At 46.0% G+C, this 22,209-nt stretch overlaps 11 non-coding genes and 2 pseudogenes across 11 annotated transcripts; 2 read left to right on the top strand and 11 right to left on the bottom strand.

Annotated features, from left to right (window-relative positions):
• The first annotated feature begins 10,693 nt into the window (after positions 1–10,693).
• Positions 10,694–10,857, top strand: LOC134950960 (U1 spliceosomal RNA). The gene has a single exon (XR_010183787.1). It is a non-coding gene; the product is annotated as a U1 spliceosomal RNA (small nuclear RNA).
• A 152-nt stretch (positions 10,858–11,009) lies between these two features.
• On the top strand, positions 11,010–11,172 carry LOC134952044 (U1 spliceosomal RNA). Its single transcript, XR_010184664.1, has one exon. It is a non-coding gene; the product is annotated as a U1 spliceosomal RNA (small nuclear RNA).
• A 2,025-nt stretch (positions 11,173–13,197) lies between these two features.
• Positions 13,198–13,361, bottom strand: LOC134951571 (U1 spliceosomal RNA). The gene has a single exon (XR_010184287.1). It is a non-coding gene; the product is annotated as a U1 spliceosomal RNA (small nuclear RNA).
• Positions 13,362–14,033: 672 nt separating this feature from the next.
• Positions 14,034–14,194, bottom strand: LOC134952115 (U1 spliceosomal RNA). The gene has a single exon (XR_010184720.1). It is a non-coding gene; the product is annotated as a U1 spliceosomal RNA (small nuclear RNA).
• A 152-nt stretch (positions 14,195–14,346) lies between these two features.
• Positions 14,347–14,510, bottom strand: LOC134951384 (U1 spliceosomal RNA). The gene has a single exon (XR_010184135.1). It is a non-coding gene; the product is annotated as a U1 spliceosomal RNA (small nuclear RNA).
• A 695-nt stretch (positions 14,511–15,205) lies between these two features.
• LOC134953316 (U1 spliceosomal RNA) lies at positions 15,206–15,347 on the bottom strand (annotated as a pseudogene).
• A 145-nt stretch (positions 15,348–15,492) lies between these two features.
• Positions 15,493–15,647, bottom strand: LOC134953166 (U1 spliceosomal RNA; annotated as a pseudogene).
• Positions 15,648–16,318: 671 nt separating this feature from the next.
• Positions 16,319–16,481, bottom strand: LOC134952317 (U1 spliceosomal RNA). The gene has a single exon (XR_010184869.1). It is a non-coding gene; the product is annotated as a U1 spliceosomal RNA (small nuclear RNA).
• A 152-nt stretch (positions 16,482–16,633) lies between these two features.
• LOC134951098 (U1 spliceosomal RNA) lies at positions 16,634–16,797 on the bottom strand. Its single transcript, XR_010183900.1, has one exon. It is a non-coding gene; the product is annotated as a U1 spliceosomal RNA (small nuclear RNA).
• A 671-nt stretch (positions 16,798–17,468) lies between these two features.
• LOC134952291 (U1 spliceosomal RNA) lies at positions 17,469–17,631 on the bottom strand. The gene has a single exon (XR_010184849.1). It is a non-coding gene; the product is annotated as a U1 spliceosomal RNA (small nuclear RNA).
• Positions 17,632–17,783: 152 nt separating this feature from the next.
• LOC134951886 (U1 spliceosomal RNA) lies at positions 17,784–17,947 on the bottom strand. Its single transcript, XR_010184542.1, has one exon. It is a non-coding gene; the product is annotated as a U1 spliceosomal RNA (small nuclear RNA).
• Positions 17,948–18,630: 683 nt separating this feature from the next.
• On the bottom strand, positions 18,631–18,793 carry LOC134952145 (U1 spliceosomal RNA). Its single transcript, XR_010184734.1, has one exon. It is a non-coding gene; the product is annotated as a U1 spliceosomal RNA (small nuclear RNA).
• A 152-nt stretch (positions 18,794–18,945) lies between these two features.
• LOC134950539 (U1 spliceosomal RNA) lies at positions 18,946–19,109 on the bottom strand. Its single transcript, XR_010183440.1, has one exon. It is a non-coding gene; the product is annotated as a U1 spliceosomal RNA (small nuclear RNA).
• Between the last annotated feature and the right edge of the window lie 3,100 nt (positions 19,110–22,209).

Here is a 22,209-nt window from a genome sequence, read left to right on the forward strand (position 1 = left end):
AAGCTGTTTTTTAGGGTTTTTTGAAAAAAACACCCGAATCCAAAACACACCCGAATCCGACAAAAAAAATTCGGTGAGGTTTTGCCAAAACGCGGTCGAACCCAAAACACGGCCGCGGAACCGAACCCAAAACCAAAACACAAAACCCGAAAAATTTCCGGCGCTCATCTCTACCGTGGACAGACCAAACGGCAACGTCTGAAATTGGTAATGACAATCCTGAATTGCAAACCTCAGGTAGCTTGATGCAGTGGCTAAATGGGAACATGTAAGTAGGCATCCTTTATGTCTACCAAAACCATGAAATCTCCTTTATCCCCCGGACTGGAGATCACTACCCTGAGAGATTCCATCTTGAAATTGAATTTCTTTAGGTAGAAATTAAGGGATTTCAGATTTAAGATTGGTCTGACTGAGCCGTCCGGCTTCGGGACCACGAAGAGGCTTGAATAAAAACCTTCTCCCTGCTGACTAAGGCTGATTTGAACAATCGGTGAGGGGGAACTTCTTGAAACCCCAGTTTGTACCCTTGGGACACTATTTGTAAAACCCACGAGTTCAGGTCCGAATGAATCCAGAACTGACTGAAGAGTTTTAGACGTGCCCCCCAGTGGCTGAACTAGCGAGCAGTGGGCCCATGTGCGACAAAATGGCTTGGGCCCCCCCCCCATCCCATCCAAGTCCACCCCCTCACCCCTGGAGAGGATCTGGTGAGGGGGGCCTGCTCAGGGAAGTGGATACCTAGCAACAGTGCCGTAACTAGACATTTTAGCAGTGTGTGCAAGAAACGGCATTGGAGCCCCACCCCTGCATGCAAAACAGGGGCAGTGCGCGCCGTAGGCGCGCGCAAAAAAACATAGTGGCGTGGCTTCGTGGTTAAGGGGTGTGGCCACAAAATAATACCAATTCATAAAACGGTGCACAGTAGTCTCCATTATTCAAATTACGCCGCACAGTAGCACCACTACACCAGGTAGAGACCCTTTTACACCTTACGGCGGACAGATTCCTCTTTTTACACATTACAGCAGACAGCGTCCTCTTTTTACACATTACAGCAGACAGCGTCCCCTTTTTACACATTACGGCAGACAGCATCCCCCTTTTTTACACAACGGCAGACAGTGTGCCCTTGTTACACATAGCGGCAGACAGCGTACATTTTTTTCACATAACGGCAGACAGCCTGCCCTTGTTAAACATAGCGGCAGACAGCGTACACTTTTTACACATAACGGCAGACAGCCTGCCCTTGTTAAACATAGCGGCAGACAGCGTACACTTTTTTCACATAACAGCAGTCAGCCTGCCCTTGTTACACATAATGGCAGACATCGTACACTTTTTACACATTACAGCAGACAGCTTGCCCTTGTTACACATTACAGCAGACAGCTTGCCCTTGTTACACATTATGGCAGACAGCGTGCCCTTGTTACACATTACGGCAGACAGCATCCCCCTTGTTACACATTACGGCAGGCAGATTCCCCCTTGTTACACATTGCGGCAAGCAGATTCCCCCTTTTTACACATTGCGGCAAGCAGCTTCCCCCTTTTTACACATTGCGGCAGGCAGATTCCCCCTTTTTACACATTGCGGCAGGCAGTCCCCCTTTTTACACATAGCTGCAGGCAGATTCCCCCTTTTTACACATAGCGGCAGGCAGATTCCCCCTTTTTACACATTGCGGCAGGCAGTCCCCCTTTTTACACATAGCTGCAGGCAGATTCCCCCTTTTAACACATAGCTGCAGGCAGATTCCCCCCTTTTACACATAGCTGCAGGCAGATTCCCCCTTTTTACACATAGCGGCAGGCAGATTCCCCCTTTTTACACATAGCGGCAGGCAGATTCCCCCTTTTTACACATAGCGGCAGGCAGATTCCCCCTTTTTACACATAGCGGCAGGCAGTCCCAACAAAGAAAGAGAAGAAAGAAAGAAAGAAAGAAAGAAAGAAAGAAAGAAAGAAAGAAAGAAAGAAAGAAAGAAAGAAAGAAAGAAAGAAAGAAAGAAAGAAAGAAGAATTATACTTACCCTCTCCGCTGGCTCAGGCTCCTCGTGCAGCTTGACGATTCCCGGGCAGTAGAGAAGGAGGAGGAGGGAGGTGGAGGAGGGAGCCGCAGCAGCGCTGTGTTATTGGTGGAGGCGCTGCTGCTGCTGCCCCTCTGCTTCACTATAGGCTGTTCTCGGAAGACAGCCTATAGTGAAGCAGAGGGGCAGCAGCAGCGCCTCCACCAGTAACAAAGCGCTGCTGTGGCTCCTTCCTTCACCTCCCTCCTCCTCCTCCTCCCCCCCGTGCCGCTGCTCCTCTCATCTCCAAGCGACCCTCCTCCCTCTTCGTGTGTTACAGAGGTGGCAGCGTGTCTGGTGCTGCGGCTGCTGCCCGTAGTGCCCTGGCCTGATCTGTTCGTTACGACGGGCGGGCGGCGGGAGTCGCAGGACGCAGACCCGACGGGAGCGCTGGTGTGCGGCTGCGGCATGATACAATGAGTCATTGTGACTCATTGTAATGCCGGCGGCTGTGGGCCCTTGAGTGCGGCGGGGCCCCAGTGCAATGCACTGCCTGCCCTGCCAGTAGTTCCGCCCCTGGTGCCCCCCACTGGTGTGGGCTCCTGCAAGAGAGCCCCAGTGTCATGCAGTGGATTTGGCAGAAGCAGAGGACTCTGCTCCTGCGATCTTGAAGAGGCTTCTTGGAGTCAGCATCAGCATTCCCTTGGTGAATCCACAATGCCCTCCTATCCGAGACTGCCATGAAATTGGCCCGTGAGCACTTGTGCCCGGTGTAGGATTTTTAAATATGTGTAGTTTACTGTATGCAAGGGTTTAAAACCTTTTAGGAACTGATATCTAAGGTGTATTACATGTAGTTTAAAAAAAACAAAAAAGGTTTATTTTATGGCAGTAGTTTCCAAACTGGGGTTCTTGCACTGGTAGCATAGTTTGGTGGTCCAGGACCAATTAAAATTATTTATACTTTATTAAATTGGCAAAACCATTCCCTCACAACATAACTGAACCTGAGGATGACATGCTATAAACACAATTTACTTAATTTTATATTTTTTTCTGAATTTCTCAATAAAAAAAACTTTGGCCTAGGGGTGCCGTGAAACAAATTTTGATACTATTTATTTATATAGTGCTCTTTCTCCAACAGGACTCAAGGCGCTTGAGATATGGCTTCTGGAACTGAACACAGGATTCTAAATGTGGCTGTACCAAGGACCTATACAGTGGCATTACAGGTTGAGTATCCCTTATCCAAAATGCTTGGGACCAGAGGAATTTTGGATATCGGATTTTTCTGTATTTTGGAATAATTGCATACCATAACGAGATATTATGGTGATGGGACCTAAATCTAAGCACAGAATGCATTTATGTTTCATATATACCATATACACACACAGCCTGAAGGTCATTTTAGCCAATATTTTTTATAACTTTGTGCATTAAACAAAGTGTGTGTACATTCACAGAATTAATTTATGTGTCATATACACCTTATACACACAGTCTGAAGTTCATTTAATACAATATTTTTAATAACTTTGAGTATTAAACAAAGTTTGTGTACACTGAGCCATCAAAAAACAAAGGTTTCACTATCTCAGTCTCACTCAAAAAAGTCCGTATTTCGGAATATTCCGTATTTCGGAATATTTGGATATGGGATACTCAACCTGTATTACTTTTTTCTGCTACTGGTTCTTTACCTATGCAAACAAGCATCTGACTTGCCTTTCCTATTGCTTTGTTACATTGCTCACCTGAAATAGTAATACTTAGATAGCTTTCCTCTTGCCATTATAATGCCCTTAATATTATAGTTAGCCTTTGTATTTTTGAGACGTGTATGATTTTGCATTTTTTGGCATTAAATGTTGCCATGTTCTTAACCATTCCTCTAGTCCAGGGGCGGAACTGCCAGAGACAACGGAGTCAGTTGCCGCCGGGCTCCAGCCGTAAAGGGGCTTCCTCCATTGCCCTCCGGCTGTTACGTGCCCTTCCTACTAAATAGACAAAGGCGCTACCAGCAGGGTCTCGCAGTTTGTACATTCCATGCCGTAACACCCTTCTTTCCACCTTTTTAAAGACCCAGCCCAGCAGCCTCGCCGCTGCCACCACCGCTAGCTGCAGCACTGCCAGCGGTGGGGTGCCCCTGCTTCTTCTCACACCACAGATAGCTGGGCAGCACTGCAACTGCCTGCCTGATTGCTCCGCCCCCTTCCGGCTCCCAAGCACCTCTGCTGCCCAGTGATCCAGGAGCCTGCTGCTAGGAAGAAGTGGCCGAGCTTCAGCAAGCGAGTCTGGACACTGGCGGAGGAAGCCATGATAACCAGATAATGGGGAGTGGAGAGCCAGTTCCAAGGTAATACTTTATACAGCTGGTTGAGATCCTGGTCGGTGGATATGGATTCCAAGAAAACCCTGGAGGTGCTTCCTTTCAAGGGAGACACTCTCTTTGGAGAAGACCTCAATAAGATTGTAGCTGATCTGGCTACTGCTAAAACAGCTTGCCTACCTAGTATGACTCCTACCACGCAGAAGGCTAAAAGTACTTTCCCTTGGCCCTTTCATCCTCAAGGTAAAGCGTACCCAAGGTCAGGCATACCCAAAGCAAGCTCATGCTTCCAGACCTGCCAAGCCCAGACTGAAGCAAGCCTGGGCTGCCCATCAGCCTGCTTCCAAAACGGACAAGCCTGCCGCATGACGGTGCAGGCCTCCCTCTGGGGGATCCCAGGGTGGGGGGCCCGACTTCTAGGTTTGGCATAATTCTAAGCTAGAGAATTCTGTTTGGAGCTCACCTTGTACTTTGTGAAGAAATAATCAGCATTGTGGCTGAGCAGATACATGTAGTGTGTGGCTGCAAACTGCATGGATCTGCTGCGTTGTAATGCTGATACTTTTTTTTTCAAAGTACCAATAGCTTCATATAATGTTCACAATTTTTATGCAGGATCAAATAGCTCAATAGGTAGGGTGTTTGATTAGAATTCAACAGGTTATAGGTTTGAATCCTGGGTATGGTAGTTTGAGATGTGTTATTTAATAAAGTATGTTGTTCTGACTGCCGGCATCCTATCACCTGGGATATCATACTAAATAAATGGAGTTGATCAATTTTTTTTAATTTTTTTTTTAAACTAGGGACAATTTCCAGATACTTTTCTTTATAACTGAGATTGCCCCCTGGAACTTCACATCAGTTGACAACTATGCATGAGTGGGCAGTGCTTGCTCTGGATCTGCCCACCCATTTATGTGCCGTCATAAAAGAAAGCACAACTGACAGTTATCCTGGGCGTACACTACACAATTATCTGTCAGGCTATCTATCCAGTCTGGATGGATGGAATGAAAATCTGGTAATGTATAGGAGCAAATGTCAATTAACCATTTGCTCCCAAACACTAGAAAAGTGGTCAAAAATGGTCATTACACAAATTGGTTAAACCCAAAATTTAACCAATTTGTTTAGGGGACCATTTTTGTCCATTTTCTAGTGTTTGAGAGTAAATCGTTGATAGTCATTTGCTCACATAGATAACTGGATTTCTATTCCAACCAGCCAGTGTTGGAGATATGGTCTGCCAGATTACATAATGCATACCAGAGCCATAACTAGACTTTTTGGTGCCCTGTGACAGTTAATTATATGCCCCCCCCCCCCTCCCCATTTTTGCAATATGGACAAAAGGCGCATGCCTTGTGGGGAAGGGGCATAACAAGATTGGTCTCAGAGAAAGCACATGAGATATGAAGATATATCTAGTATACTTGACACTCAATGGTTTGTGGTATTGCCGGGGTGCCCTCCTTAAATGCATATACAGTCACACATGGCGTGTTTGTGCAAATGGCATATCAGCAGTCAGCACTAACTGGTGACATGCCATTTGTACAAGTAAGCCATGTGTGACTAGTATATAAACATACTTTATTAAATAACACCTCAAACTATCATACCCAGGATTCAAACCTATAACCTGTTGAATTCTAATCAAATACCCTACCCATTGAGCTACTTGATCCTGCATCTATTCTAACCTCCAAAAACAGATTCAGTTGCATTTTCCAGCGTGTTTTGTTTGCGCCTTTGCAAATGTCTTACATCGACAAACTTATTTAGTACTATTTTGCAAATAGGGTTACATTGTCGCAACATTGTGTTCCCTAATTGCTTGATTTTTTTAAATGCAACAATTGATAAAGACACCTGATAATTGCTCTGTGGAGTCTTATTTTGTGTCTACTTCTTATCTACATTTAATTCCCTACCTCTAATCAAGGCATTTTTAAATGCTGGGGGCTGCCAGGACGTGAGGCCTACCTAGACTTTAGATCTGAATTTGAATGTACTTGTGAACTAACTTAATTTCCTACTTCTAAATTCATTCCTAAATTCACTACTTACATTAATCCTGTAGTTGGGCATTTTGAGCCTTCAATTGTGGGCATTGTTTTGTGTCCAGACCAGCAGCTGGTGGTGTGCATTTGCTGGAAAGGCATCGAAGACCTCCGATATGCTGCATCTCCTGATGTGTGTCTCCCTCAAGTGGCTGTCAGCAAATGCATGCTAGACACCCCATTCCAAGCTGATTGTGACATCACAGAACATGCATCATAGAACAGGCATGCTAGAATATTGGTCTTCAACCTGCGACCCTCCAGCTGCTGTGGAACTACATATACCAGCATGCCCTGCCTCAGTTTTAGCATACCTTAATAGCAAAACTGTGGCAGGGCATGCTGGGATGTGTAGTTTCACAGCAGCTGGAGGGCCACAGGATGAAGACCCATGTGCTAGAGCCAAGCCGCAGGTACATTGAATGCTAGCAAGCTGAATGTTTAAATCATTTTTGTTCCGCAGCATTCCAATGCGGAAGATTCCATGGAACCAGAGATTATTCCATTGAGAAGGACATGCTGCCTGGATGACTGCACTGTGCAAATTAAATCACGGAGCCAGTTGGCTTGTGGGTGGCTCTGGTGACTGGGTGGTTGGGTGGGCGGTGTGTCGGAGGTGGAGCACATGCAAATGAATGTGTATCATCCAGCTAGTGAGAGTGAAAACTCATGCAGGAGTGTGCCTGCTTGTCAGTGGGTTATGCACCTTGCCAGGTGTCAAATCTACATGGAGCAGCTGGAGGGGACAAGAGCAGGTTTGCAAAATATAGATAGAAGAGCATATATGCTGGCGCATTCTCCATGATTGTGTCAGCTTATGTTTTGGTGCACTGCACTTTCCTTCACTAAGTTTTAGCCATTTTGGTTAAATGCAAGTGTAGTTGCTTCTCGCCCTTTTGGCTGTGATCTTGTATCGTGGTTGAAGAGTCTGCTGGAGGGATTGTTTTCTTCATTGGCGAGAGACTGAAGATATTCCAGGATGGAAGGCTTGGGAACACTATCCGTTTTTCAGTTGTGGAAGAGTTGAAAGACCGGATTGGACTACATTCTATAGTAAAGGATATCTTTGTATTTATTAATCCTCCCTTTATATGTGTCTGTCTTTCAATAAAGCTTCGGGCTTGTGATTCCCTCACCCTCTTACACTCCACACACATAGCCTTATTAACTGTTGTATTATTGTATTGTTTAAATGTATAGTGCAGTTCATGATTTATAGTGTAGGCTGGCCTGTGCTGTAGTTCTTGAACTGTACTATACCGACAGCATTTGTATTGTGTTTTGGCTGTGCTGCAAAACGGTACTTATGTGTGTAATGTTTATGTATGTTTTTTTGCTTCTTTATGTCAATAAAGACTGCTTTTTCAATCCAATATCTGAAAACAATCAATGTTTATCTTTGATGGCAATAGAAGTGGTATGATATTTGCTGCTTTTGAAAGGCAATATCTGATATGTCCCCTATCTGGGAACCATATATTAAATGGCTTTTCAGAAAAGGGAGATGGGAGAAGAGCTTTCAGTACTTGTAGGACCGATGCTCATTTCCTATTCTAGCCTCCAAAAACAGATTCAGTTGCATTTTCCAGCGTGTTTTGTTTGCGCCTTTGCAAATGTCTTACATCGACAAACTTATTTAGTACTATTTTGCAAATAGGGTTACATTGTCGCAACATTGTGTTCCCTAATTGCTTGATTTTTTTAAATGCAACAATTGATAAAGACACCTGATAATTGCTCTGTGGAGTCTTATTTTGTGTCTACTTCTTATCTACATTTAATTCCCTACCTCTAATCAAGGCATTTTTAAATGCTGGGGGCTGCCAGGACGTGAGGCCTACCTAGACTTTAGATCTGAATTTGAATGTGCTTGTGAACTAACTTAATTTCCTACTTCTAAATTCATTCCTAAATTCACTACTTATATTAATTCTGTAGTTGGGCATTTTGAGCCTTCAATTGTGGGCATTGTTTTGTGTCCAGACCAGCAGCTGGTGGTGTGCATTTTGCTGGAAAGGCATCGAAGACCTCCGATATGCTGCATCTCCTGATGTGTGTCTCCCTCAAGTGGCTGTCAGCAAATGCATGCTAGACACCCCATTCCAAGCTGATTGTGACATCACGGAACATGCATCATAGAACAGGCATGCTAGAATATTGGTCTTCAACCTGCGACCCTCCAGCTGCTGTGGAACTACATATACCAGCATGCCCTGCCTCAGTTTTAGCATACCTTAATAGCAAAACTGTGGCAGGGCATGCTGGGATGTGTAGTTTCACAGCAGCTGGAGGGCCACAGGATGAAGACCCATGTGCTAGAGCCAAGCCGCAGGTACATTGAATGCTAGCAAGCTGAATGTTTAAATCATTTTTGTTCCGCAGCATTCCAATGCGGAAGATTCCATGGAACCAGAGATTATTCCATTGAGAAGGACATGCTGCCTGGATGACTGCACTGTGCAAATTAAATCACGGAGCCAGTTGGCTTGTGGGTGGCTCTGGTGACTGGGTGGTTGGGTGGGCGGTGTGTCGGAGGTGGAGCACATGCAAATGAATGTGTATCATCCAGCTAGTGAGAGTGAAAACTCATGCAGGAGTGTGCCTGCTTGTCAGTGGGTTATGCACCTTGCCAGGTGTCAAATCTACATGGAGCAGCTGGAGGGGACAAGAGCAGGTTTGCAAAATATAGATAGAAGAGCATATATGCTGGCGCATTCTCCATGATTGTGTCAGCTTATGTTTTGGTGCACTGCACTTTCCTTCACTAAGTTTTAGCCATTTTGGTTAAATGCAAGTGTAGTTGCTTCTCGCCCTTTTGGCTGTGATCTTGTATCGTGGTTGAAGAGTCTGTTGGAGGGATTGTTTTCTTCATTGGCGAGAGACTGAAGATATTCCAGGATGGAAGGCTTGGGAACACTATCCGTTTTTCAGTTGTGGAAGAGTTGAAAGACCGGATTGGACTACATTCTATAGTAAAGGATATCTTTGTATTTATTAATCCTCCCTTTATATGTGTCTGTCTTTCAATAAAGCTTCGGGCTTGTGATTCCCTCACCCTCTTACACTCCACACACATAGCCTTATTAACTGTTGTATTATTGTATTGTTTAAATGTATAGTGCAGTTCATGATTTATAGTGTAGGCTGGCCTGTGCTGTAGTTCTTGAACTGTACTATACCGACAGCATTTGTATTGTGTTTTGGCTGTGCTGCAAAACGGTACTTATGTGTGTAATGTTTATGTATGTTTTTTTGCTTCTTTATGTCAATAAAGACTGCTTTTTCAATCCAATATCTGAAAACAATCAATGTTTATCTTTGATGGCAATAGAAGTGGTATGATATTTGCTGCTTTTGAAAGGCAATATCTGATATGTCCCCTATCTGGGAACCATATATTAAATGGCTTTTCAGAAAAGGGAGATGGGAGAAGAGCTTTCAGTACTTGTAGGACCGATGCTCATTTCCTATTCTAGCCTCCAAAAACAGATTCAGTTGCATTTTCCAGCGTGTTTTGGATGCGCCTTTGCAAATGTCTTACATCGACAAACTTATTTAGTACTATTTTGAAAATAGGGTTACATTGTTGCAACATTGTGTTCCCTAATTGCTTGATTTTTTAAATGCAACAATTGATAAAGACACCTGATAACTGCTCTGTGGAGTCTTATTTTGCGTCTACTTCTTATCTCCACTATTCTGACTTCTCCTGTCTGCTTACTTTGTGCCTTCCAACGCACAATGCGAACTACAGGTATTGCTGCAGGGCCCACACCCTTTTAGTTGCCTTACAGAGCAGCTCTGGAGCTATTACAGTGCCCAGCTGCTGCAAGTAATCAGCTTGAATGCTTCAGGGGCTGGGGCATAGCCAACATGAGCCCCACACCGAAGTAGGGTGGAGGTGTTTAATGCGAACTAGGGGTCATCCAAGCGCCGCAAAAGGCCGCCATGCCCTGAACGCCCCTTTTCTCTTTTCATATGCAGACGAGGGTTGAAGCCAACTTTGACCCACTGCTTGGATGACATCACCATATGCAAATCCATCTGCTGCAGGCCTTCCCCCAGGAATGCTTGCACTAGTTGTTGCATTTTGTTTGTTGTTTGGGGGTGCTTCAGTATTAGGTAGCCTTCTGCCCTCCCATGTTCATCTGAAAATATGTGTTCTCCCTGCAGTTGTTGTCCCCAGATGAGAGTTCCCTTGTGCTGCCTCAGTTGAATCTCCTTTACTTGACAGAGATGTGCCTGAGCAGCGGCCCTCCCCAGCCCTATCCCAAATCATACTTATTTTGCATAGGAGATACCATGGTCATGAAGATTGTTCTCCCAGGGTGAGGTTCATTCATTGCATTCTGGGTATGCTGACCCCTGTGATTTCCCCAAATGTGGGAAACTTGACAGCATTATTTGTGGTAGTGGGGGACTGTGTTTGTGCTTTCCTCTGGTCAGCTCTGGTAAAAGTCAGATTTCTTTGTCTCAGATCTTCCTCTAGCCTTGTTCTTCTTTCGAGAGTTTCCTTGTGCTGCCTCAGTTGGATCTCCTTCACTTGACAGGGGGGTGCCCGAGCAACGACCCTCCCCAGCTCTAGCCCAACTCCTACTTACCTGCCAGGTGAGATACTATGATCATGAAGGTGCTTCTCCCAGGGCAAGGCTCACCCATTGCACTCTGGGTGTGCTGCTCCTGCGATTTCCCCAAATGTGGGAAACTTGACTGCATAATTTGTGTTTCCCCTGGTCGGCTCTCGTATAATTCAGATCTCTTTGTCTCAGGTCTCTCTCCAGCCTAGTTTGCTGTCTGTTTCCACTTCTCTTTTCTTGAGCCGCTCCCTTCTATGCCCTTGCGCACTATCCCAGGATAATTATTGTAGCTGGTCTGCGGGTAACAGCTCTCAGATCCACTTCTAGAAAAAATGCAACAATGTAATTTGAGTGACAAACTGCAGAGATGAACGCTTTCTGTGACTGCTGCACAGGGATCACACAAACTCTATTCATAGGGCTGACTTCACTTAGGGGAGATGTTCTCGCCCCGCAAAGAAGTGCGAGTATATACCGCACTTACGGTACCATTGGATTTACAGATATTTTTTTGCAATACACTATGGGGGTCATTCTGAGTTGATTGCTCGCTATTTAAAACGGTGGAGTTAACATATCTCACGTGGAAGGTGGTCATGTTATTAGCCTTGGCTTCGGCTAGGCGAGTGTCGGAATTAGCGGCTTTGTCACATAAAAGCCCATATTTGGTGTTCCATGTGGATAGAGCGGAATTGCGGACCCATCCTCAATTCCTACCAAAAGTGGTCTCATGTTTTCATATGAACCAACCTATTGTGGTGCCTTTGGCTACGCGTGACTTGGAGGATTCCGAGTTACTTGATGTGGTCAGGGCTTTGAAAATTTACGTGGCCAGGACGGCTAGAGTCAGGAAAACTGAAGCGCTGTTTGTCCTGTATGCAACCAACAAGATTGGTGCCCCTGCTTCAAAGCAGGCTATTGCTCGCTGGATTTGTAACACGATTCAGCAAGCGCATTCTATGGCTGGATTGCAGTTACCGAAATCGGTCTAGGCCCATTCCACGAGGAAAGTGGGCTCTTCTTGGGCGGCTGCCCGAGGGGTCTCGGCACTACACCTTTTCAAAATACTATAAGTTTGATACCCTGGCTGAGGAGGAACTCATGTTTGCTCAATCGGTGCTGCAGAGTCATCCGCACTCTCCCGCCCGTTTTGGAGCTTTGGTATAATCCCCATGGTCCTTACGGAGTCCCCAGCATCCTCTAGGACGTTAGAGAAAATAAGATTTTAAACCTACCGGTAAATCTTTTTCTCGTAGTCCGTAGAGGATGCTGGGCGCCCGTCCCAAGTGCGGACTACTTCTGCAATACTTGTATATAGTTATTGCTTCAATAAGGGTTATGTTATAGTTGCATCGGTCCTGCACTGATGCTACAGTATGTTGTTTTTTCGTACTCATAACTGGGTAGTTTATCACAAGTTATACGGTGTGATTGGTGTGGCTGGTATGAATCTTGCCCTGGATTAACAAAATCCTTTCCTCATACTGTCAGTCTCCTCTGGGCACAGTTTCTCTAACTGTGGCATAGAGGCGCATAGAGGGAGGAGCCAGTGCACACCCAGAACTAAAGTCTTTCTTAAAGTGCCCATGTCTCCTGCGGAGCCCGTCTATCCCCATGGTCCTTTCGGAGTCCCCAACACCCTCTACGGACTACGAGAAAAAGATTTACCGGTAGGTTTAAAATCTTATTTTCTACTTTATTCTTTTCTATCCTAGTTTATTACGACCAACTCTCATCCAAGGAGTTTGATATTCTACTACCTGCATGCAATTTAAATTGCTTAAATTGTTTATATGGTTGATTTGTCCTTCACAACCCATAATCTGCAACTTGGATGTACTTGTGTCATTGAAAATCTTATAATAAAAATGTTTACATATTGAAAAAAAAAGTTATAAGACATATGCATTCAATATTTGAAGAAACAAAATAAAATAAAGCTATGTATTGGGTTTCACTAACAAGCACATTGGAAGACTTGACTACTGTTAAAAGACATGCATTACATGGTATAGAGCCAAAAACCACAATGTAGTAAAATAAAAACAAACTTACATGTGCTAGAGCTGGGGAGGGTCGCTGCTCGGGCAGCCCCCTGTCAAGTGAAGGAGATCCAACTGAGGCAGCACAAGTGAACTCTCGAAAGAAGAACAAGGCTAGAGGAAAATCTGAGACAAAGAAATCTGACTTTTACCAGAGCTGTCCAGAGGAAAGCACAAACACAGCCCCCCACTACCACAAATAATGCTGTCGAGTTTCCCACATTTGTGGAAATCACAGGGGTCAGCATACCCAGAATGCAATGAATGAACCTCACCCTGGGAGAACAATCTTCATGACCATGGTATCTCCTATGCAAAATAAGTATGATTTGGGATAGGGCTGGGGAGGGCCGCTGCTCAGGCACATCTCTGTCAAGTAAAGGAGATTCAACTGAGGCAGCACAAGGGAACTCTCATCTGGGGACAACAACTGCAGGGAGAACACATATTTTCAGATGAACATGGGAGGGCAGAAGGCTACCTAATACTGAAGCACCCCCAAACAACAAACAAAATGCAACAACTAGTGCAAGCATTCCTGGGGGAAGGCCTGCAGCAGATGGATTTGCATATGGTGATGTCATCCAAGCAGTGGGTCAAAGTTGGCTTCAACCCTCGTCTGCATATGAAAAGAGAAAAGGGGCGTGCAGGGCATGGCAGCCTTTTGCGGCGCTTGGATGACCCCTAGCTCGCATTAAACACTTCCACCCTCCTTCGGTGTGGGGCTCATGTTGGCTATGCCCCAGCCCCTGAAGCATTCAAGCTGATTTCTTGCAGCAGCTGGGCACTGTAACAGCTCCAGAGCTGCTCTGTAAGGCAAATAAAAGGGTGTGGGACCTGCAGCACTACCTGTAGTTCGCATTGTGCGTTGGAAGGCAAAAAGTAAGCAGACGGGAGAAGTCAGGATAGTGCGCAAGGGCATAGAAGGGAGGGGCTCAAGAAAAGAGAAGTGGAAACAGACAGCAAACTAGGCTGGAGAGAGACCTGAGACAAAGAGATCTGAATTATACGAGAGCCGACCAGGGGAACACAAATTATGCAGTCAAGTTTCCCACATTTGGGGAAATCGCAGGAGCAGCACACCCAGAGTGCAATGGGTGAGCCTTGCCCTGGGAGAAGCACCTTCATGATCATAGTATCTCACCTGGCAGGTAAGTAGGAGTTGGGCTAGAGCTGGGGAGGGTCGCTGCTCGGGCACCCCCTTCTCAAGTGAAGGAGATCCAACTGAGGCAGCACAAGGAAACTCTCGAAAGAAGAACAAGGCTAGAGGAAGATCTGAGACAAAGAAATCTGACTTTTACCAGAGCTGACCAGAGGAAAGCACAAACACAGTCACTCACTACCACAAATAATGCAGTCAAGTTTCCCACATTTGGGGAAATCACAGGGGTCAGCATACCCAGAATGCAATGAATGAACCTCACCCTGGGAGAACAATCTTCATGACCATGGTATCTCCTATGCAAAATAAGTATGATTTGGGATAGGGCTGGGGAGGGCCGCTGCTCAGGCACATCTCTGTCAAGTAAAGGAGATTCAACTGAGGCAGCACAAGGGAACTCTCATCTGGGGACAACAACTGCAGGGAGAACACATATTTTCAGATGAACATGGGAGGGCAGAAGGCTGCCTAATACTGAAGCACCCCCAAACAACAAACCAAATGCAACAACTAGTACAAGCATTCCTGGGGGAAGGTCTGCAGAAGACGGATTTGCATACGGTGATGTCATCCAAGCAGTGGGCCAAAGTTGGCTGGAACCCTCATCTGCATATGAAAAGAGAAAAGGGGTATGCAGGGCATGGCGGCCTTTTGCGGCGCTTGGATGACCCCTAGTTCGCATTAAATACCCCCACCCTCCTTCTGTGTGGGGCTCATGTTGGCCATGCCCCAGCCCCTGAAGCATTCAAGCTGATTTCTTGCAGCAGCTGGGCACTGTAACAGCTCCAGAGCTGCTCTGTAAGGCAAGTAAAAGGGTGTGGGCCCTGCAGCACTACCTGTAGTTTGCATTGTGCATTGTAAGGCACAAAGTAAGCAGACGTGAGGAGAAGTCAGGATAGTGCACACGGGTATAGAAGGGAGGGGCTCAAGAAAAAAGAAGTGGAAACAGACAGTAAACTAGGCTGGAGAGAGACCTGAGACAAAGAGATCTGAATTATATGAGAGCCGACCAGGGGAAACACAAATTACGCAGTCAAGTTTCCCACATTTGGGGAAATCACAGGGGCAGCACACCCAGAGTGCAATGGGTGATCCTTGCCCAGGGAGAAGCAACTTCATGATCATAGTATCTCACCTGGCAGGTAAGTAGGAGTTGGGCTAGAGCTGGGGAGGGTCGCTGCTCGGGCACCCCCCTGTCAAGTGAAGGAGATCCAACTGAGGCAGCACAAAGGAACTCTCGAAAGAAGAACAAGGCTAGAGGAAAATCTGAGACAAAGAAATCTGACTTTTACCAGAGCTGACCAGAGGAAAGCACTACCACAAATAATGCAGTCGAGTTTCCCACATTTAGGGAAATCACAGGGGTCAGCATACCCAGAATGCAATGAATGAACCTCACCCTGAGAGAACAATCTTCATGACCATGGTATCGCCTATGCACAATAAGTATGATTTGGGATAGGGCTGGGGAGGGCCACTGCTCAGGCACATCTCTGTCAAGTAAAGGAGATTCAACTGAGGCAGCACAAGGGAACTCTCATCTGGGGACAACAACTGCAGGGAGAACACATATTTTCAGATGAACATGGGAGGGCAGAAGGCTGCTTAATACTGAAGCACCCCCAAACAACAAACCAAATGCAACAACTAGTGCAAGCATTCCTGGGGGAAGGCCTGCAGCAGATGGATTTGCATATGGTGATGTCATCCAAGCAGTGGGTCAAAGTTGGCTTCAACCCTCGTCTGCATATGAAAAGATAAAATTGGCATGCAGGGCATGGCGGCCTTTTGCGGTGCTTGGATGACCCCTAGTTCGCATTAAACACCTCCACCCTCCTTCGGTGTGGGGCTCATGATGGCTATGCCCCAGCCCCTGAAGCATTCAAGCTGATTTCTTGCAGCAGCTGGGCACTGTAACAGCTCCAGAGCTGCTCTGTAAAGCATGTAAAAGGGTGTGGGCCCTGCAGCACTACCTGTAGTTTGCATTGTGCGTTGGAAGGCACAAAGTAAGCAGACAGGAGAGGTCAGAATAGTGCGCAAGGGCATAGAAGGGAGCGGCTCAAGAAAAGAGAAGTGGAAACAGACAGCAAACTAGGCTGGAGAGAGACCTGAGACAAAGAGATCTGAATTATACGAGAGCCGACCAGAGGAAACACAAATTATGCAGTCAAGTTTCCCACATTTGGGGAAATCACAGGGGCAGCACACCCAGAGTGCAATGGGTGAGCCTTGCCCTGGGAGAAGCACCTACATGATCATAGTATCTCACCTGGCAGGTAAGTAGGAGTTGGGCTAGAGCTGGGGAGGGTCGCAGCTCGGGCACCCCCCTGTCAAGTGAAGGAGATCCAACTGATGCAGCACAAGGGAACTCTCGAAAGAAGAACAAGGCTAGAGGAAGATCTGAGACAAAGAAATCTGACTTTTACCAGAGCTGACCAGAGGAAAGCACAAACACAGTCCCCCACTACCACAAATAATGCAGTCAAGTTTCCCACATTTGGGGAAATCACAGGGGTCAGCATACCCAGAATGCAATGAATGAACCTCAACCTGGGAGAACAATCTTCATGACCATGGTATCTCCTATGCAAAATAAGTATGATTTGGGATAGAGCTGGGGAGGGCCGCTGCTCAGGCACATCTCTGTCAAGTAAAGGAGATTCAACTGAGGCAGCACAAGGGAACTCTCATCTGGGGACAACAACTGCAGGGAGAACACATATTTTCAGATGAACATGGGAGGGCAGAAGGCTGCCTAATACTGAAGCACCCCCAAACAACAAACCAAATGCAACAACTAGTGCAAGCATTCCTGGGGGAAGGCCTGCAGCAGATGGATTTGCATATGGTGATGTCATCCAAGCAGTGGGTCAAAGTTGGCTTCAACCCTCGTCTGCATATGAAAAGAAAAAAGGGATGTGCAGGGCATGGCGGCCTTTTGCGGCGCTTGGATGACCCCTAATTCACATTAAACACCTCCACCCTCCTTCGGTGTGGGGCTCATGTTGGCTATGCCCCAGCCCCTGAAGCATTCAAGCTGATTTCTTGCAGCAGCTGGGCACTGTAACAGCTCCAGAGCTGCTCTGTAAAGCATGTAAAAGGGCGTGGGCCCTGCAGCACTACCTGTAGTTTGCATTGTGCGTTGGAAGGCACAAAGTAAGCAGACGGGAGAAGTCAGGATAGTGCGCAAGGGCATAGAAGGGAGCGGCTCAAGAAAAGAGAAGTGGAAACAGACAGCAAACTAGGCTGGAGAGAGACCTGAGACAAAGAGATCTGAATTATACGAGAGCCGACCAGGGGAAACACAAATTATGCAGTCAAGTTTCCCACATTTGGGGAAATCGCAAGAGCAGCACACCCAGAGTGCAATGGGTGAGCCTTGCCCTGGGAGAAGCACCTTCATGATCATAGTATCTCACCTGGCAGGTAAGTAGGAGTTGGGCTAGAGCTGGGTAGGGTCGCTGCTCGGGCACTTCCCTGTCAAGTGAAGGAGATCCAACTGAGTCAGCACAAGGGAACTCTCGAAAGAAGAACAAGGCTAGAGGAAGATCTGAGACAAATAAATCTGACTTTTACCAGAGCTGACCAGAGGAAAGCACAAACACAGTCCCCCACTACCACAAATAATGAAGTCGAGTTTCCCACATTTGGGGAAATCACAGGGGTCAGCATACCCAGAATGCAATGAATGAACCTCACCCTGGGATAACAGTCTTCATTACCATGATATCTCCTATGCAAAATAAGTATGATTTGGGATAGGGCTGGGGAGGGCTGGGGAGGGCCGCTGCTCAGGCACATCTCTGTCAAGTTAAGGAGATTCAACTGAGGCAGCACAAGGGAACTCTCATCTGGGGACAACAACTGCAGGGAGAACACATATTTTCAGATGAACATGGGAGGGCAGAAGGCTGCCTAATACTGAAGCACCCCCAAACAACAAACCAAATGCAACAACTAGTACAAGCATTCCTGGGGGAAGGTCTGCAGAAGACGGATTTGCATACAGTGATGTCATCCAAGCAGTGGGCCAAAGTTGGCTGGAACCCTCATCTGCATATGAAAAGAGAAAAGGGGTATGCAGGGAATGGCGGCCTTTTGCGGCGCTTGGATGACCCTTAGTTCGCATTAAACACCCCACCCTCCTTCGGTGTGGGGCTCATGTTGGCAATGCCCCAGCCCCTGAAGCATTCAAGCTGATTTCTTGCAGCAGCTTGGCACTGTAACAGCTCCAGAGCTGCTCTGTAATGCAAGTAAAAGTTTGTGGGCCCTGCAGCACTACCTGTAGTTTGCATTGTGCATTGGAAGGCACAAAGTAAGCAGACAGGAGGAGAAATCAGGATAGTGCACAAGGGTATAGAAGGGAGGGGCTCAAAAAAAAAGAAGTGGAAACAGACTGCAAACTAGGCTGGAGAGAGACCTGAGACAAAGAGATCTGAATTATATGAAAGCCGACCAGTGGAAACACAAATTATGCAGTCAAGTTTCCCACATTTGGGGAAATCACAGGGGCAGCACACCCAGAGTGCAATGGGTGAGCCTTGCCCTGAGAGAAGCACCTTCATGATCATAGTATCTCACCTGGCAGGTAAGTAGGAGTTGGGCTAGAGCTGGGGAGGGTCGCTGCTTGGGCACCCCCCTGTCAAGTGAAGGAGATCCAACTGAATCAGCACAAGGGAACTCTCGAAAGAAGAACAAGGCTAGAGGAAGATCTGAGACAAAGAAATCTGACTTTTACCAGAGCTGACCAGAGGAAAGCACAAACACAGTCCCCCACTACCACAAATAATGCAGTCAAGTTTCCCACATTTGGGGAAATCACAGGGGTCAGCATACCCAGAATGCAATGAATGAACCTCACCCTGGGAGAACAATCTTCATGACCATGGTATCTCCTATGCAAAATAAGTATGATTTGGGATATTGCTGGGGAGGGCCGCTGCTCAGGCACATCTCTGTCAAGTTAAGAAGATTCAACTGAGGCAGCACAAGGGAACTCTCATCTGGGGACAACAACTGCAGGGAGAACACATATTTTCAGAAGAACATGGGAGGGCAGAAGGCTGCCTAATACTGAAGCACCCCCAAACAACAAACCAAATGCAACAACTAGTGCAAGCATTCCTGGGGGAAGGCCTGCAGCAGATGGATTTGCATATGGTGATGTCATCCAAGCAGTGGGTCAAAGTTGGCTTCAACCCTCGTCTGCATATGAAAAGAGAAAAGGGGCGTGCAGGGCATGGCGGCCTTTTGCGGCGCTTGGATGACCCCTAGTTCGCATTAAACACCTCCACCCTCCTTCGGTGTGGGGCTCATGTTGGCTATGCCCCAGCCCCTGAAGCATTCAAGCTGATTTCTTGCAGAAGCTGGGCACTGTAACAGCTCCAGAGCTGCTCTGTATGGCAAGTAAAAGGGTGTGGGCCCTGCAGCACTACCTGTAGTTCGCATTGTGCGTTGGAAGGCACAAAGTAAGCAGATGGGAGAAGTCAGGATAGTGCGCAAGGGCATAGAAGGGAGCGGCTCAAGAAAAGAGAAGTGGAAACAGACAGCAAACTAGGCTGGAGAGCTCTTCTGTCTATATTTTGCAAACCTGCTCTTGTCCTCTCCAGCTGCTCCATGTAGATTTGACGTCTGGAAAGGTGCATAACCCACTGACAAGCAGGCACACTCCTGCATGAGTTTTCTCTCTCACTAGCTGGATGATACACAATCATTTGCATGTGCTCCACCTCTGACACACCACCCACCCAACCACCCAGTGACCAGAGCCACCCACAAGCCAACTGGCTCCGTGATTTAATTTGCACAGTGTAGTCATCCAGGCAGCATGTCCTTCTCAATGGAAGGATCTCTGGTTCCATGGAATCTTCCACATTGGAATGCTGCGGAATAAAAAGGATTTAAATATTCAGCTTGCTAGCATTCAATGTACCTGCGGCTTGGCTTTAGCACATGGGTCTTCATCCTGTGGCCCTCCAGCTGCTGTGAAACTACACATCCCAGCATGCCCTGCCACAGTTTTGCTATTAAGGTATGCTAAAACTGAGGCAGGGCATGCTGGGATGTGTAGTTCCACAGCAGCTGGAGGGTCGCAGGTTGAAGACCCATGTTCTAGCATGCCTGTTCTATGATGCATGTACCGTGATGTCACAATCAGCTTGGAATGGGGTGTCTAGCAGGCATTTGCTGACAGCCACTTGAGGGAGACACACATCAGGAGATGCAGCATATCGGAGGTCTTCGATGCCTTTCCAGCAAATGCACACCACCTGCTGCTGGTCTGGACACAAAACAATGCCCACAATCGAAGTCCCAAAATGCCCAACTACAGGATTCATGTAAGTAGTGAATTTAGGAATGAATTTAGAAGTAGGAAATTAAGTTAGTTCACAAGTACATTCAAATTCAGATCTAAAGTCTAGGTAGGCCTCACGTCCTGGCAGCCCCCAGCACTTAAAAATGCCTTGATTAGAGGTAGAGAATTAAATGTAGATAAAAAGTAGACACAAAATAAGACTCCACAGAGCAGTTATCAGGTGTCTTTATCAATTGTTGCATTTAAAAAATCAAGCAATTAGGGAACACAATGTTGCAACAATGTAACCCTATTTGCAAAATAGTACTAAATAAGTTTGTCGATGTAAGACATTTGCAAAGGCGCATCCAAAACACGCTGGAAAATGCAACTGAATCTGTTTTTGGAGGCTAGAATAGGAAATGTGCATCGGTCCTACAAGTACTGAAAGCTCTTCTACCATCTCCCTTTGTACATTCAAATTCAGATCTAAAGTCTAGGTAGGCCTCACGTCCTGGCAGCCCCCAGCATTTAAAAATGCCTTGATTAGAGGTAGAGAATTAAATGTAGATAAGAAGTAGACACAAAATAAGACTCCACAGAGCAGTTATCAGGTGTCTTTATCAATTGTTGCATTTAAAAAATCAAGCAATTAGGGAACACAATGTTGCAACAATGTAACCCTATTTGCAAAATAGTACTAAATAAGTTTGTCGATGTAAGACATTTGCAAAGGCGCATCCAAAACACGCTGGAAAATGCAACTGAATCTGTTTTTGGAGGCTAGAATAGGAAATGAGCATTGGTCCTACAAGTACTGAAAGCTCTTCTCCCATCTCCCTTTTCTGAAAAGCCATTTAATATATGGTTCCCAGATAGGGGACATATCAGATATTGCCTTTCAAAAGCAGCAAATATCATACCACTTCTATTGCCATCAAAGATAAACATTGATTGTTTTCAGATATTGGATTGAAAAAGCAGTCTTTATTGACATAAAGAAGCAAAAAAACATACATAAACATTACACACATAAGTACCGTGTTGCAGCACAGCCAAAACACAATACAAATGCTGTCGGTATAGTACAGTTCAAGAACTACAGCACAGGCCAGCCTACACTATAAATCATGAACTGCACTATACATTTAAACAATACAATAATACAACAGTTAATAAGGCTATGGGTGTGGAGTGTAAGAGGGTGAAGGAATCACAAGCCCGAAGCTTTATTGAAAGACAGACACATATAAAGGGAGGATTAATAAATACAAAGATATCCTTTACTATAGAATGTAGTCCAATCCGGTCTTTCAACTCTTCCACAACTGAAAAACGGATAGTGTTCCCAAGCCTTTCATCCTGGAATATCTTCAGTCTCTCGCCAATGAAGAAAACAATCCCTCCAGAAGACTCTTCAACCACGATACAAGATCACAGCCAAAAGGGCGAGAAGCAACTACACTTGCGTTTAACCAAAATGGCTAAAACTTAGTGAAGGAAAGTGCAGTGCACCAAAACATAAGCTGACACAATCATGGAGAATGCGCCAGCATATATGCTCTTCTATCTATATTTTGCAAACCTGCTCTTGTCCCCTCCAGCTGCTCCATGTAGATTTGACGCCTGGCAAGGTGCATAACCCACTGACAAGCAGGCACACTCCTGCATGAGTTTTCACTCTCACTAGCTGGATGATACACATTCGTTTGCATGT

The sequence above is a fragment of the Pseudophryne corroboree genome, chromosome 8, assembly GCF_028390025.1.
Source record: "Pseudophryne corroboree isolate aPseCor3 chromosome 8, aPseCor3.hap2, whole genome shotgun sequence".
NCBI lineage: Eukaryota > Metazoa > Chordata > Amphibia > Anura > Myobatrachidae > Pseudophryne > Pseudophryne corroboree.